This window comes from Podarcis filfolensis (assembly GCF_964270895.1).
Source record: "Podarcis filfolensis genome assembly, chromosome: 4".
NCBI classification, from domain to species: domain Eukaryota; kingdom Metazoa; phylum Chordata; class Lepidosauria; order Squamata; family Lacertidae; genus Podarcis; species Podarcis filfolensis.
This window is the reverse complement of record NC_139607.1, coordinates 90987968-91003762: the sequence shown is the minus strand read 5'-3', so window position 1 is coordinate 91003762 and position 15795 is coordinate 90987968. Positions and strand designations below refer to the sequence as shown.

The 15795-nt window shown below is 45.6% G+C and overlaps 1 long non-coding RNA gene across 1 annotated transcript; it reads left to right on the top strand.

Annotated features, from left to right (window-relative positions):
* Positions 1–12857: 12857 nt before the first annotated feature.
* LOC310761000 lies at positions 12858–14841 on the top strand. The gene is made up of 3 exons (XR_014547168.1): positions 12858–14022; positions 14458–14663; positions 14753–14841. It is a non-coding gene; the product is annotated as an uncharacterized lncRNA (long non-coding RNA).
* The last annotated feature ends 954 nt before the right edge of the window (positions 14842–15795 follow it).

The window sequence follows — 15795 nt, the reverse complement described above, 5'->3', positions numbered from 1 at the left end:
GCATGCTTCCTAGCCACATGAGATTGTGATGGGTGCAGCTCCAGAGCATAGCTGTCAACTTTTCCCTTTTCTTGCGAGGAATCCTATTTGGAATAAGGGAATTTCCCTTTAAAAAAGGGAAAAGTTGATAGCTGTGCTCTAGAGAGTGGCAAGCCTGAGCTTCAAAACCATCGTATGGTCCACCACCCTAACCAGGGCTACTGTCTTTTGTAAAACACTTTTGAAAGCAACAACAATAAAGAGGTATATAAATTTTAATAAATAAAACAGAAATAACATTGCCGCTTTGAGCAGAGAATCCAAGGAAATCAGCTGCAGTTTAAGACAATTCCTTGCTTCCACATCTTCCAGGCTGCCCTGTGCAAAAGGACCCGTCCTCACCCAAATCCTGATACCAGCATCATTGCATCTTTTCCACCCAGGAGTACATCATCCCAGAAGCAGCTCTTTTCTACAGGAAAAAGGAATACTCACAATAAACATGAATACTCCCTGAAGCAAGGACTGGGAAAGGGATTATTGTTTTTCTTTTCATTTCTACAATTCATATTTTTAAGGGGATTGGAATCTCAAAGCGGTTTGCAACCTATATTAAAACATCAAAGGAAGCAATTCCAGAAGAAAGTCAGACATAAAGTATACATTCAAAGAAACATAATTCACTGGAAACCATTATTATTATTATTATCATTATTATTATTACTATTATTAAAATGTACTTAGTTATATTTGTATACAGCCCTATACCCATAGGTCTCAGGGTGGTTCACAATGCAAAGTTACAGCATACAAAGCACAGAATACACAATGAAAATAATGAAAACATAAAGACAGTAAAAGGTGGCTTTTCACTCAGCGAGAAAACGCCTTCTCCAAAGCAAATAAAACACCACACAGGAGGTCAAATGCAGAATGCACATTTAACGCAGCAAAGTTAATAATTTTTTATCTTAACATTTCAAACGAAAGCATAACCAAAGGAAGTCAAATATGAAATGTGCATTTAAAGCAGCATAATTATCAAGAGAATAAAATAGTATCATAAAAACATAGAACATATCTTCTGCCGTTGCTGCCAATGGTGGTTCATGGCGGACGGCGGAAGCTCAGGCTCGATGACCTGGGTCTGCACTAAGAGGCCTGCAAAACAGTCTCTGGCCTCTTCCTCAGTCTCCGCTTTTGTAGCTGGAGTCAGTCGGGCAAAATAATCTCTGGCCTCTTCCTCAGTCTCCGCTTTTGTAGCTGGAGTCAGTCCGGCAAAATAATCTCTGGCCTCTTCCTCAGTCTCCGCTTTTGTAGCTGGAGTCAGTCGGGCAAAATAATCTCTGGCCTCTTCCTCAGTCTCAGCTTTTGTAGCTGGAGTCAGTCCAGGCCTTGCAGGAAAAGCCTGCAAGGCAGGGAGCGGGTCTATCAGGACTCACAGCCAAGATGGGGATCATTACCCTCTTTCTCTAGTTTTCAGTTGCTCTCTCCCTATGGAAGATTCTACATGTTCTGTGAAACAATGAGGACACATCCACACAATACAAAATACATTTACTGAATGTGAGTTTTCCCTAAAGAATTCTGGGAACTGCCATTTGTTAAGGGTGCTGGGAATTGTAGCTCTGTGGGTGGGTGGGATAAACTGCAGTTCCCAGGAGCTTTGGAGGAAGTTATAGAATAGTAGAAGTGTAGCGCTAAAAAGGACCCCCATCTAGTCCAACCCCCTGCAATGCAGGAATCACAGCGAAATTTGTTTTGAAACCTCATGTGCTTTAAATGAGCTGCTGATGTATGTTGTGGGTTTATTCTGAGTCAGCAAAAGGAGGCACCGGCTGCCTCGCCGACTCACCCTTTCACTTGCCCACCTGCACTCTGAGCAGAGTTCACCTCGCCCCCGCCCCTCCCAACGCTACTCAGGGAGAAGTTCAAGTGACTTAGCAAATGTGATGGCTTCTCCTTCCATGGTCAACCCCCTATCATTTATTAATTTTAGCCCGCTTTGCCAGACGGTCCCAGGGCAAGGTGCAAAAGCGTCAGTCTGAATCACAACCACAATTTTCCATTAAAAAAGCGTAAGGCAAAGCCGAAAAACAACCGGCGGCAAAATAGCAATGTAACAGAACGGCAGCAAAGTATCAGAGCGGCAGTACCGGCGAACGTAAACACGGCATTCATTTCTCTACTTCACTTTTGCCTCTGGCCCTGCGCACCACTGGCCTGTGGCCCTCATGAGCTTACCCAGAAGGCAATGTGGCCCTGGGTCTACAAAAAAGTTCCCCACCCCAGGAAGAGCTTGGTGTGGCAAGACAACTGCACAGAATTGACAGTTAAACGAGCCCAAACCATCCTGCACCGCCACATTGCCTTGACTCTCAAAGCAGCCTTGCAAAGCCCTAGCTGGATGTTGCCTTGCACAAGGAAATACGACACATACTTGAGATTCTTCTCTATGTTGCCTCTTGTTAGCACCTCTTGTGGGGAGAGCCAGCTTCAGGTACACATATCCTGTCCTTGACATGGAACCTGGTCCCTGTAGCTTTTGTTTGGTGGCATTAAGAGAAAATGTGATATTAGATGTGTATTCTCGTTGAGAAGGGAAGCTCTCAGGAAATAGGGCAGTGGAAAAGAAAGGAGCTGGGGTTTTGTTTTGTTTTTTGCTTTTGGAACAGTTACTATTTCCCTTCTCTCTGTGTTTGTTTGGGGTTTTTTTTTTTTGGAGGGGTGCATTAATTTTAATGCATCTATACTGCACCACATCTTCCAACTGCACTGTGCAGAAATGCAACTTGTTCAAATGCATTAGACCAGTCGCAACCCACAAATGAAACCCCAGTGGCCAAATGCTAAGGCTGTTTGGGGGGGGGGGAATCTGTACTAACCTCTTAGCTGGGGGAAGGGGCATTGCAAAGCATATGGGGCCACGACAGAGAAGGCCCTGCTTCTTGTGGTGGCTAATGAAGCTCCTGTAACTTTCTACAGCTGTCTAGAGGATGAGAGTTCAACAGGTGTAGCTGGCACAATTCCCTCACAGGGTACAGCTTGGATAACAGCTATGTGGCTTGCATAACATGACCCTGAAATCTGAGCACCTTTTACACATGCTCTTTTGCATCTGCAAAACTGATATCCATTTGCCAAGTGCAGAGATTCCTTCCATATTGAAGGCTTAGGAAGTTGCTTTATGTGGGATGTAATCCACTGAGAGCAGTCAAGTACAACATTCCTTGTTTTCCTAGAGTGGACATGCAAGGGAATGTTTGGTCCAGCCAGTCGAAACTTCCTCCTGTTCCTCCTGGCCTGGAGCATCCTTCCTTGCATGTGACTAGTAGGTAAGCGTGACCTTTCCAGACCTGGTAAAAGGACAAGGCATGCTTCCACTCTCCTTTTTTCCATCTTCTTTTCATCCTGCGAATTTCCTGGAATGGACTCCTGGCTGCCAGCCAAGCAGTCCTCCAGGCCATCTTCCTTATGGGATAAACCTGTTAGTATAAGTTTGTAGCTTTAAGCCTTAAGCCTGCCTTCAGTGATCACACTGTGCTCTGCCTGATTGTGAGTAAACTTTCTTTTTATTACTTATGAATAAGACTGTGGTGTCTTTATTCTTTTAGGAGGGATTCAAGGGGTCTTACCAGGAAAATATTAGAACACATTTCAATCTGGACAAGCCAGATTGAATTGTGTATTGTCTTAAGAAACTCACACGAGTTTGCAACTAGTTTTCTGCTGTCTAAAGGGGAATGCACTCTGCTAAGTAAAGAAACTTGCCAACGCAAGTTAGGAAGGATATTAATAAACAATATAGCCTCTCCTGCCACCCTGAACATTCCCATACCTTATACTGAGTCAGACCACTGGTCCACCTAGTTCAGTATTGTTGACCCTGGCTGGCAGCAACCCTCCAGGGTTTCCGGCTATGGGGACATTCCCAGCCTTACCTGGAGATGCCGGGAATCGAACCAGGAACCTTCTGTTATGCAACACAGCCCTTCCCCCACTAAGGCTGAGCTACAAGCACAGAGCATTTCACGTGAGCGGAGGGAGAGAACTGGCTGCTCACCAGGAATGATCAAAATCTGGCTCAACACTGTTCTTTTCAGACGAATTAGCAAAAAACAAAGGACCCTTTTGCCTGGCTTGTGCACACACAGCAGACATTTCCATCAGCGAGAAAACGGGGGTGGCAGAGAGAAAATGTCAAAGGTGGGCCTCGTCTGGCACCTTCAGCTCCGGGCCACAGGCATGAGATCGAGAAGTCACGTGACTTGCAGAATGTCACCGCCAAACGGTCATGTGGGATTGTGTTTCTCCTTGCCGGTGTCTGTCCTTTCTGTATATAAGCTAAGCTAGCCATTGAAGCAAAGAATATACTAGCTGATGGTGTCACACATTGTGTGTGTGTGTGTGTGTGTGTGTGTGTGTTGTGTGGCTACTCTGATAACCAGGTGCAAAGAGGAGAGGGGTCCCTGTGCCTTTAATAATTATGTAGAAGAATGAATTTTGGAAGGTCAACTTAAGATTTTTCATCACATTTTGGAGAGTTGATCCACTGCCTTATCAAAACAACAAACCTGCAAGGCAGATCAGGATCATGGCCCCTCTATATCTGCAACAAAACAGGAGATGGGTGGAGGCTGAAGGAGACAGTGAATTCTCTGAAGATACCCAGTGAGAGGTGAGATTTGAACCCAGTGCTTTTCGATTCACAGCCGAGGCTGCCATCCAAATCCCTCCGCTTGCTTCTGATTCAGCTGGTCTCCCACGGAAGTGTCATTCCACCGGCCCAGATCTCTTCCTTCCTCCTGCTGAATGTACGGGCAGGTGGAAGTCTCACTGGCAGGAATTCCACCAGCAGAAAGTGCTGAAATGAGATCCATGGATCCTGAGCCATCACAGCCGAAATTTGCAGCAGTAGCAGCAGACGATGCACTCCTTGGAGGGCAGATCTGTTGCCCCAGTGCAGTGGCAGACATTGGGCTCTCAAATTTCAGCAGCACTTAGTGTGACACTAAAATTCAGCGCCCCCTGCCTCCAGCGCTCCTTTCTAACAGCATTGTTTTGGCACCCCCTGCAACACAGCACCTAGTGCAGCCAAACCGGTCGCGCTACCCTAAAACTGCCTCTGCCCAGTGGGTCCTGCCACCCGAGGCGGCTGCCTCACCTTGTCTCATGATAGGGCCGGCCCTGCAGGCATGCAATACAGATGCAGAGGCAGGGTGAGTGGGGAGCAGTGTGCCCTACAGAAAAATGTCGTTTGGGGCTGCTGTGAATCGCAGTCCAAAACATTTGGAGGGCACCAGATGCGTGTGGAAATATATGTAGAAAAATGGCAAGGACAATGTAGGTGCCACAGACGGCAGCTGTATTTCAGAGACCAATGCTCGGCTGGCTGAATTCTGGCAAAGGAATCCTTTGTGATACCATCAGAGGACTCCCATTCAGTCTCTAAGTGCAGGGGACTTTCTTTTGGAGATCATGGGACGGTTCCGGTTGCAAGTGTGAAAGAACAGCATGTGCAGATCTTTGTCGGCGGGACATTAAAGAGCTTCTCACCTCCAAGCTCCATGGGGCTTGCTTGTTTTAACAGGAAGAATAGGAACAAAAAACAGGGTGTTTTTTATTATTATTTAATCATCCAGAATCCTGCCCTTGGCAATAGACGGAAAAGGAATGAATGGTTTTTGGAGAAAACCTAACCTTTAACCATTCAGGAGAGGCCCCAGCAGTTAAGGGGCAGGAAGTTCGGGTAAGGATGGATTCACAAGTCTGGTTTAGTTTTTCTGAATTTTTCGTTACTCCAGTCTTGAGCTCAGCTTGCCACAATTCCAGAGTTTGCAGCAACAACAAACTCTTGGGGAAATCTGCCAGCATTTTGGTGTGCTGTTCTCCTAACATACAATTTTTGCATGTGATTTGAATCCGAACGCTCCCTGGCAAGGCTTAACAGAGCGCTAGGACCACCCGCTCAGTCTGGAAGCAGCAGCAGCACCACCACACGGAGGGTCTGGCTAGGGGGCGCAATACTTGCCTTAGGAGCACAATACTTTCCTTGCCCTGGGCGCTGGCATCCCACGCTAGTGATGATGACACAACGCCATGGCATCACATCGCACACTCAATGTTTTACCTCACTTCAGTGTTCAAATAAATGGGCAGCAATCTTTCGCAGAGCAGTTTATTGACAACTAAGCAGACAGCAGCTCTGCCCATATGCCAATTGTGGTCAGAGGCCACCATCTGATTGCAGCCCATCTTGTCCGGAATGGAATGGAAAGTGGTCAGTTCGATATTCTCATTATGGTCTGCCACGCTCTCTCAGTGGCATTCAGCTGGAACTTCTCAAAACTGATAGAGCAATCGTAGACTCATAGAACTGCAGAACGGACCCTGGGAGTCATGTAAACAGCTATATAACTTTCTGTAGACATCAGAAGGGAGCCCTGTTTTGGGAAGCTTTTAATGCTTGGGTTTTCCACCCCCCCTTTCCCCCCTCTGTATTTTTGTTGGAAGCCGCCCAAAGTGGCTGGGGCATAAGAAATTTTTGTTATCACATACCCTCCAGCAGTTCTCTGATGAAAATAGGGAAGGAAAAGTGAGACATTCCGGGATCAAATCAGAAACTAGGATGGCTTCTGTAAATCTGGGACTGTCCCTGGAAAATAGGGACACTTGGAGGTTCAGGTAATTATCTGGATGCACATCAAGAAGAGTTTGGATTTGATATCCCGCTTTATCACTACCCGAAGGAGTCTCAAAGCGGCTAACATTCTCTGTGAGGTGAGTGGGGCTGAGAGACTTCAGAGAAGTGTGACTGGCCCAAGGTCACCCAGCAGCTGCATGTGGAGGAGTGGGGAAGCGAACCCGGTTCCCCAGATTACGAGTCCACCGCTCTTAACCACTACACCACACTGGCTCTCAAGAAATCCTTGGCAGAAGGAAGAACTGGCCTCTCGTCCGACGCCAGTGAGTGCTCCTGTTCTAGAAAGCCTGAGGGATACATGTGGCCCTCGGCCTCATTTCATGGACCCTCAGTCTAATTTCAGGTAGGGGGAAGGATGGGAGAAAATGGAATGGCAGGGGAAGGGGAAGGGGATGGCAGAAAGAGTGGTCCCACACACCACTGGTTGTGGCCCCTCCCATTGCTGGCTTGCGGTTGGGGAAGCTCAGCTCCAGGGGCCAAATGTGGCCCTCTCCACCTGGCCCTTCCCCTGCAGGCAGCACGCCTTTCCAAGCCACACCCTTCACACACCCTGCTTTGCATTTTCCTGCAGCGTTTTCCCCGGGCAGGAATGCAAACTTGTACTCTGATAACACAGAGAGGTGTGTTTTGAGTGTGTAGCCTAGTAAATCTTTTGCTATCTCCAGTTTCGCCTCTGGCCCCCAGGAGATCGCCCAGAATGGAATGTGGCCCTCGATGGAAAGAGGAATATCATTGCAGCCTGTACTTCTTACTTCAGATATTGCTGCTCTATATTCCCATTGTTGTTTAGTTGTGTCCGACTCTTCGTGACCCCCTGGACCAGAGCACGCTAGGCACTCCTGTCTTCCACTGCCTCCTGCAGTTTGGTCAAACTCATGTTTGTAGCTTCGAGAACACTGTCCAACCATCTCGTCCTCTGTCGTCCCCTTCTTGTGCCCTCCATCTTTCCCAACATCAGGGTCTTTTCCAGGGAGTCTTCTCTTCTCATGAGGTGGCCAAAGTATTGGAGCCTCAGCTTCACGATCTGTCCTTCCAGTGAGCACTCAGGGCTGATTTCCTTCAGAATGGATAGGTTTGATCTTCTTGCAGTCCATGGGACTCTCAAGAGTCTCCTCCAGCACCAGAATTCAAAAGCATCAATTCTTCTTTATGGTCCAGCTCTCACTTCCATACATCACTCCTGGGAAAACCATAGCTTTTACTATACGGACCTTTGTTGGCAAGGTGATGTCTCTACTTTTTAAGATGCTGTCTAGGCTTGTCATTGCTTTTCTCCCAATTAGCAGGCGTCTTTTAATTTCGTGGCTGCTGTCACCATCTGCAGTGATCATGGAGCCCAAGAAAGTAAATCAAGATGAGTGTTCCAGGATGCGGCAAATTCAACCTCACATTTTCCTCTTGATCTTAAGGATATTGCTCTGCAATTAATAGGTATCTTAGGTTTAGGGCAGCACCCCCCACCTCTACTAATATATAACTTTGATTTTTGTCCCTTCAAGTTATTTCAGCTCATTATGGTGGCTGGAACTTCGTGGCTTATAAAATCCACGATCAGTGCCTCATCAAATTGTCTAGTTAACAGAAACGACAAAGGGTATGTCTGATTTATTTTTATTTATTTTTAAAAAGCTCTTTGAAGTTCTGGCATTTTGTGATCTTTGAACGCTTTAGGGAAACAGTAGCTTTGTGCAGGAGAAGAGAAGGAACAAAAAAAGATCATTATTATCAGAAAGTTGAAAAATTCTCAGGAAAAAACAGCAATGAACAGTATCAAGCCACTTAACCAGGGATGTTGTTAAGGGGTGGCCCAGTGCAGAATTGTGTGTGTAAAACCCCAGATCATTTGCAGCGGGGGAATCTCCAGCCCCTTCCCCCTTTTTTGTTTAACCTCTGTCACTTGCACAGCAGCTTAATCCTTTGAAAGCCAGCCTAAATTTGCCTCTGTACATATAATTTAGCACATGCAAAGTGTATACAAATTCATGTCCTCGGTCTATGGCCTGAGATTTTTAAGGATCTAGCGGTATCCTAGCACTGAAGTCTATTTAAGCGAAGAAAGGTCAGGCACTGCATTGATTTAGCACGGAAATGGTGGCGGCACAAGATTTTTGCTGCCTGATGCGGAGGTCAAATGTTGACATACACACACCCAGTGCTTCTGATGCAAACACTTTGAAGAGTTTTGTTGACACGTTTCTGCCTTTTATCTATTTCCGTTCCTGATCCACAAGTTAAAAGACCAATGCTGGAGGAGACAATAGACCATGATTTCTTTTCTCACATTCCCGGCAGAGGATGTAGCCTCCCTCGCCCCACATTTCCTCTGAGACGTCTAAGCTAGCCTACTGCCCCCAGGTAGAGGACACTCCTTGCCCCGTGACCAGCGATGAAGTAAAACTCCACTGCCACTCCCTTTGGTTTCTGCATGGGGAATGGGCAGGGATGCGCTTTTCTCCTTGGCCTCAGGCATCAGAAAATATTGGGCTGCCTCTTCCTCCTCGCTCGCCTCCTCATGGGGCAGACGTTGGAGCCCTGTTTGCTCCAGTCAACTGAGTCTTAGGCAAGAGACTTGGTGGGTGAAGAATGCACATTTTTGAATCATAATTGTTATAAACACTGATTTATAATCCCACGGCCATGTCGTTTCGAAAAGCAGATTCAAGATGCAATTTAGCAGCGTTACCCATGTGCTGATGGAATTAAAGTTCACATTTATTCTTAACCATTTCTAAGAAACCAGAACCTTTTCTTTTGGGAATAATAGGATTTGAGATACCCAAACAATATAAAAACTTATTTATTGATTGATTGAGAAGCAAAGCCTGATCTTTATTTTTCAAATATATATTTTTATTGAAGATTTATTGGTTTACAAAAGTATCTGCAATGTCTCTTTTTTCAAGTTATGTTTTCTACAGGTCAGTTTCATTTGTTGAGACATTAGTGTTACATTAGGGACGCGGGTGGCGCTGTGGGTTAAAGCACAGAGCCTAGGACTTGCCAATCAGAAGGTCGGCAGTTTGAATCCCCGCGACGGGGTGAGCTCCCGTTGCTCGGTCCCTGCTCCTGCCAACCTAGCAGTTCGAAAGCACGTCAAAGTGCAAGTAGGTAAATAGGTACCGCCCCGGCGGGAAGATAAACGGCGTTTCCGTGCGCTGCTCTTGTTCGCCAGAAACGGCTTATTTATGCTGGCCACATGACCCAGAAGCTGTACGCCGGCTCCCTCGGCCAATAAAGCGAGATGAGCGCTGCAACCCCAGAGTCGGCCACAACAGGACCTAATGGTCAGGGGTCCCTTTACCTTTACCTTTAGTGTTACATTAGGAGGAAAAGGGGGGAAGAGGTGGAGGGGGGAATGGTGAGTGGGGTGGGGGTGGGGTGACAATGCTTCTTAGTGTATGTGTGGGGTTTTGTGTCAGTATCACCTATGTGGGTTCTCTTTACTATTCGCTTGTGTTCCTTTGGTGGTGAGAGATAAAAAATATTTTATGTATGCATCCATAGCATTCCAAATTATTTTAGCCCAAAGACGGAATAGATAACACCCCAGCCAAAGAAGAATGGCAGCAAAAACTGCTGGAATACGCAGAAATGGCAGAACTTACCAGAATAATAAGAAATCAAGATGACAAGATTTTTAAATTTAGAGTGGAAATTGTTTATTGAATATTTTAAAAATGAATTTAAACAGATCAAATCATTAGCAGGATTAATGTAAAGACGTGCAGTGATATAAAACTAATTTTGTAATATTGGATAAATAATAATTAGGTTTAACTTGGAGATGCAGCAAATATATTATAAATATAAGTAAGCGCAGAAAGGGAGGGAGGTTGAAATGGGGTATTGAAATTCAGTGCAGAATCAGTTTGTTTGATGTGAAATGTAAAATGAAAAAAAAATTATAACAAGAAACAGAAAATAAGTTTGTATTTCTTTATGCAGTACCAGACATAGCCCAAAGTTTCTCCAGCTTCCAGTTTTTTGCTTTGGGTTTTGTTTGTACTATTGCCTCGTTTGCATCTCAGCGATATTATTTTCTAATTCAGACAGACTTCCTCACCCACCCAATTTTTAACAGCGATCTTCTGTTGGTTCGACAAGGGGATGTGGAATGCTTTAAAAGAACAAAACAGGAAAACCCCACTTGGCTCTTTCATCCTTCCCTCTTTACCCTTATCTCTGCCAGTTTCCATCCCTCTGCGTTCTACCTCCTCTTACTGAGCACTTCAGCATTTAATAGCTTTTGATAAAGATGTCAGCCTTGAATGTATTTATATAACGGTTCAGACTCAATCACCTTAAATGGTCATTAGTATTCTATCAGCCTCCATTTCCTGTTGATGCGTCTCTTTGTCTTCAGTTAACAATTATTTCTTTTGCAGGATATAAGAGGATGTTTTCAGCATCAACCCAGACGCTATTAAAGCACTTATAAAAGTCAAGTGGGGCTGCCTCCCCCCCCCCTTGCGAGGTTCCTTTGTTTTTTAATGCCTGCAAGGCAGACAAAATCCAGCAGTTTTCTTCTGACATGGAGAAAGGGAAATGCACTGCCTGCTGGATTTCTGCTTTTTCAGGAGAAAAGGGAAACACGTGTAAGGTAATAATAATAATAATAATAATAATAATAATAATAATAATAATAATTTATTTATACCCCACCCATCTGGCTGGGTTTCCCCAGCCACTCTGGGCAGCTTCCAACCAAACACTAAAATACAATAACCTATTAAACATTAAAAGCTTCCCTAAACAGGGCTGCCTTCAGATGTCTTCTAACAGTTTGGTAGTTATTTTTCTCTTTGACATCTGGTGGGAGGGCGTTCCACAGGGCGGGTGCCACTACCGAGAAGGCCCTCTGCCTGGTTCCCTGTAACTTGGCTTCTCGTAGTGAGGGAACCGCCAGAAGGCCCTGGGCACTGGACCTCAGTGTCCAGGTAGAACGATGGAGGTGGAGACGCTCCTTCGTAAGTAACTGCAGAAAGGGACGGAGGTTGAATCATGCAGGCAGAAGATAACCATGTTCTCCTTATACAGACAAGTACAGGGGTCGGTCTTTCCCAGGCTTGTCTAGAGATGCCAAACATTGAACCTGGAACTTTTTGTGGGCAAAGCACCAGCCCTACCATTGAACTACATTCCCACCTCAAAGCTTAACCGTAGGCGCCTGCAGAAGACCTATTGTAATAATTAATAATAATAATTTATTATTTATACCCCACCCATCTTGCTGGGTTTCCCTAACCACTCTGGGTGGCTTCCAACAAAATATTAGAAATACATTAAGCTTTGCTTCAACAAAGTTTACGCAGAAGTCAAATTGTATCTGGTCTTCTTGCAATTAACTGGCAAGGGGAATTCATCCTGGTGAGGTCTTTCCATTGGTGATTTGTTCACCCCATGCATTTCCCCGCCACGTTTCAGAAAGCAAAAACAGACACGGGTTTCTTTGCTTTTAAAAAATGGATTTGTTCATAGAATCATAGAGTTGGGTCCTAGGGTCATCTAGTCCAACCCCCTGCAATGCAGGAACGTCAGCATCCAAGACAGACGGCTATCCAACCTCTGTTGTGCTAGGTTGCCAGAGAACTGCAATTCACTTCAGTTGCACAAACTTAAATCTTCCTTCCTGCAAAATAGTGGCAGTCTGGAAGTGTCCTATAACTACAGTGGTACCTTGGGTTAAGTACTTAATTCGTTCCGGATATCCGTTCTTAACCTGAAACTGTTCTTATCCTGAGGTACCACTTTAGCTAATGGGGCCTCCCGCTGCCACGCCGCCGGAGCACAATTTCTGTTCTCATCCTGAAGCAAAGTTCTTAACCTGAAGCACTATTTCTGGGTTAGCGGAGTCTGTAACCTGAAGCGTATGTAACCTGAGGAACCACTGTATTAGAAATAAAGGCTCCATCTTCAGGTGTGCTATGCAAAACGGTCGAAGCTCATCCCCATATGAACTGACCTGGACCCTGCGGTCATCATCTGAGGCCCTTCTTCACGCGCCTCCTTCCACAGGAGGTCCCACAGGTGGCAACACGAGAACGGGCCTTCTCCGCGGTTGCTCAACATTTGTGGAATGCTCTTCCCAGAGAGGCTTGCCTGGTGCCCTCACTACGTAGCTTTGCACACCAGGCGAAAATGTTTCTCTTCCACCAGGTCTTGGGCTGGTTAACATTCTATGGCCTTTTAAATGTGTTGCTGGGAGGGGTTTTTTGTCTTGTTTTTGTCTTTGTGTTATTACACATTTGGTGTTTTCATTTTGTATTTTTATGTTGCGAACCGCCCTGCGATCTCTGGACGGAAGGTGGGATACAAATTTAAATGATACAAATTTATATTTTGACAACAATCTCCCAGCCCTAGGCGGATTGAACCTGCAACCTTTTGCATGATGAGCACATTCTCTTCCACGGAGTTATAGCCTTTCCCAAGTTTCCTTGCATTAAAAAAAGCCTGTCTTCTTTCATAGTGTGGAATTTTGCAACCACCGTTCCGGGGTTGTTTGGGGTGGTTTTTTGGTTGTGTGCCAACAGTACTGCTTCCCTTGAAAGGGACTTGCACTTTGATTATAATCACAGACTAAGGCTGTGTGCAGTGCCAGATTTACGTATAAGCTAAACAAGCTATAGTTTAGGGCCCCACTCTCTTGGGGGCCCCAAAAAAATTTAAAGGGGGAAAAAACTGGATGTACATTTCCAAAATATAAGATAAAAAACAAATAAAATAAAAGCTACATACAGCAACAGTGTTTTGTTTTGTGTAGGCTTCTATGATGTAAGTAATGAGCCCTGCCTGCTAGGCTGCTCCCTAAAATATATTGCTCATTTCTATATCAATTACTTTGATAAAATACATATTTTGTTATGTGCAAATGGCTTTAGATACCTATTAGGCCTGTAAATTACCACATAGCATATATTCAATACAAAAAACAGCAACAATTTGTTGTTGACAAAGGACAGCAGGACATATAAAGGGCCCCATTCCTTTCAGTAGCTTAGGGCCTCATCAAACCTAAATCCGGCCCTGGCTGTGTGCACTCAACATTATATTCTACATGCAATGCACATTGAGGTCTTGTTTCTCCTACCTAGTCCACACACAACCCAGATCCATGGCATCTTTTATGAAGAGCGTTTTCTCCAACCCGTTTCCTTCCAAAAATAAAAGCTCAGTGCAGAGTGATCCTGCGTTACCACACAGTGTGTCCATCTGAAAGTGGATGGAGGTGGACTCAGCATTGTGGGGTGTATCCACGCCTGCCCAGTGATGTTGTGGGTGGGCATACACCAAGATCACAATCACCACTCCCTTCCTTATTCATGGGTGGTAAGCGAAAGGTGTTGTTGTTGTTGTTGTTGTTTAGTCTTTTAGTCGTTTAGTCGTGTCCGACTCTTCATGACCCCATGGACCAGAGCACGCCAGGCACTCCTGTCTTCCACTGCCTCCCGCAGTTTGGTCAGACTCATGTTTGTAGCTTCGAGAACACTGTCCAACCATCTCATCCTCTGTCGTCCCCTTCTCCTTGTGCCCTCCATCTTTCCCAACATCAGGGTCTTTTCCAGGGAGTCTTCTTTTCTCATGAGGTGGCCAAAGTATTGGAGCCTCAGTTTCAGGATCTGTCCTTCCAGTGAGCTCTCAGGGCTGATTTCCTTAAGAATGGATAGGTTTGATCTTCTTGCAGTCCATGGGACTCTCAAGAGTCTCCTCCAGCACCATAATTCAAAAGCATCAATTCTTCGGCGATCAGCCTTCTTTATGGTCCAAAGCGAAAGGTATGGATAAGCAAATCAAGGGGTGGGTTTTCAAATATCTATCAGGTTATCATATCCATCTTGGCAGATGGCAGGATCTGGAATTAAACTAGCTTGAAAGCAGCAGGTGAGGGATGAGCATGCACAGCCCTGAGAAAAACTAACTATCTGCATTGTAAACTGACGCAGCCCAGAGGCTACAATTCTGTACTTACCTTGTTGTTGTTGTCGTTTAGTCATGTCCGACTCTTCGTGACCCCATGGACCAGAGCACGCCAGGCACTTCTGTCTTCCACTGTACTTACCTACTTGAGAGCAATCCCCCCACTAAACTCCACGGGACTTACTTCTGAGTAGACATGCCTAGGATCGTGCTGACAATATCTGGGCTGTGAGAATTTTTTTTTGTTGGGGGTTAGTGGTGAAAAGGGACTTGCATATGTTGAGATCAGCCATGAAGGTCTTGGCTCGTGATTGATTTTCCTATAGAGAACCAGCTGATTCCTCCAGGAACCATTATCCTTTGAGACTATCCTGGGGCTCCCTCTGGCGGCCACTTCAACTTGACTTTTGTGCAGCCCGGCGAACTGTCCCATGAAGAGCGCATCCACCCATTTAAAGAAATAAACACTGCATTTATTTAACAGGGAATATATTGCTTCTCTGGCAGCTTCTCGTTGACATCTAGACCCAATTCAAAACGCTGGTTGTTGAGGACACGAGGAAATTCACAGAGCAAAGAGTGCATGGAGAGGAGCACACCCACCAAATCCCAATTCCACTGTCCATATCCTTTAAGAACATAAGAAGAGACCTGCTGGATCAGGCCAATGGCATGATCCCTCTGACGGTGGAGGCAGAAGCAGGTGAGAGAACATTCTTGGTGAGACAGCTTTGTGTTCCAGGATCCCTCATAGAATCGCAGAATTGGAAGGGACTGTGAGGGCCATTTTGAGAGTCCCATGGACTGCAAGAAGATCAAACCTATCCATTCTTAAGGAAGTCAGCCCTGAGTGCTCACTGGAAGGACAGATCGTGAAGCTGAGGCTCCAATACTTTGGCCACCTCATGAGAAGAGAAGACTCCCTGGAAAAGACCCTGATGTTGGGAAAGATGGAGGGCACAAGGAGAAGGGGACGACAGAGGACGAGATGGATGGACAGTGTTCTCGAAGCTACCAGCATGAGTTTGACCAAACTGCGGGAGGCAGAGGAAGACAGGAGTGCCTGGCGTGCTCTGGTCCATGGGCTCACGAAGAGTCGGACACGACTAAACGACTAAACAACAACAACGAGGGACATCTAGTCCAACCACCCTGCAATTCAGGAATCTTTCGCCCAACGTGGGGCTCGAACCCAC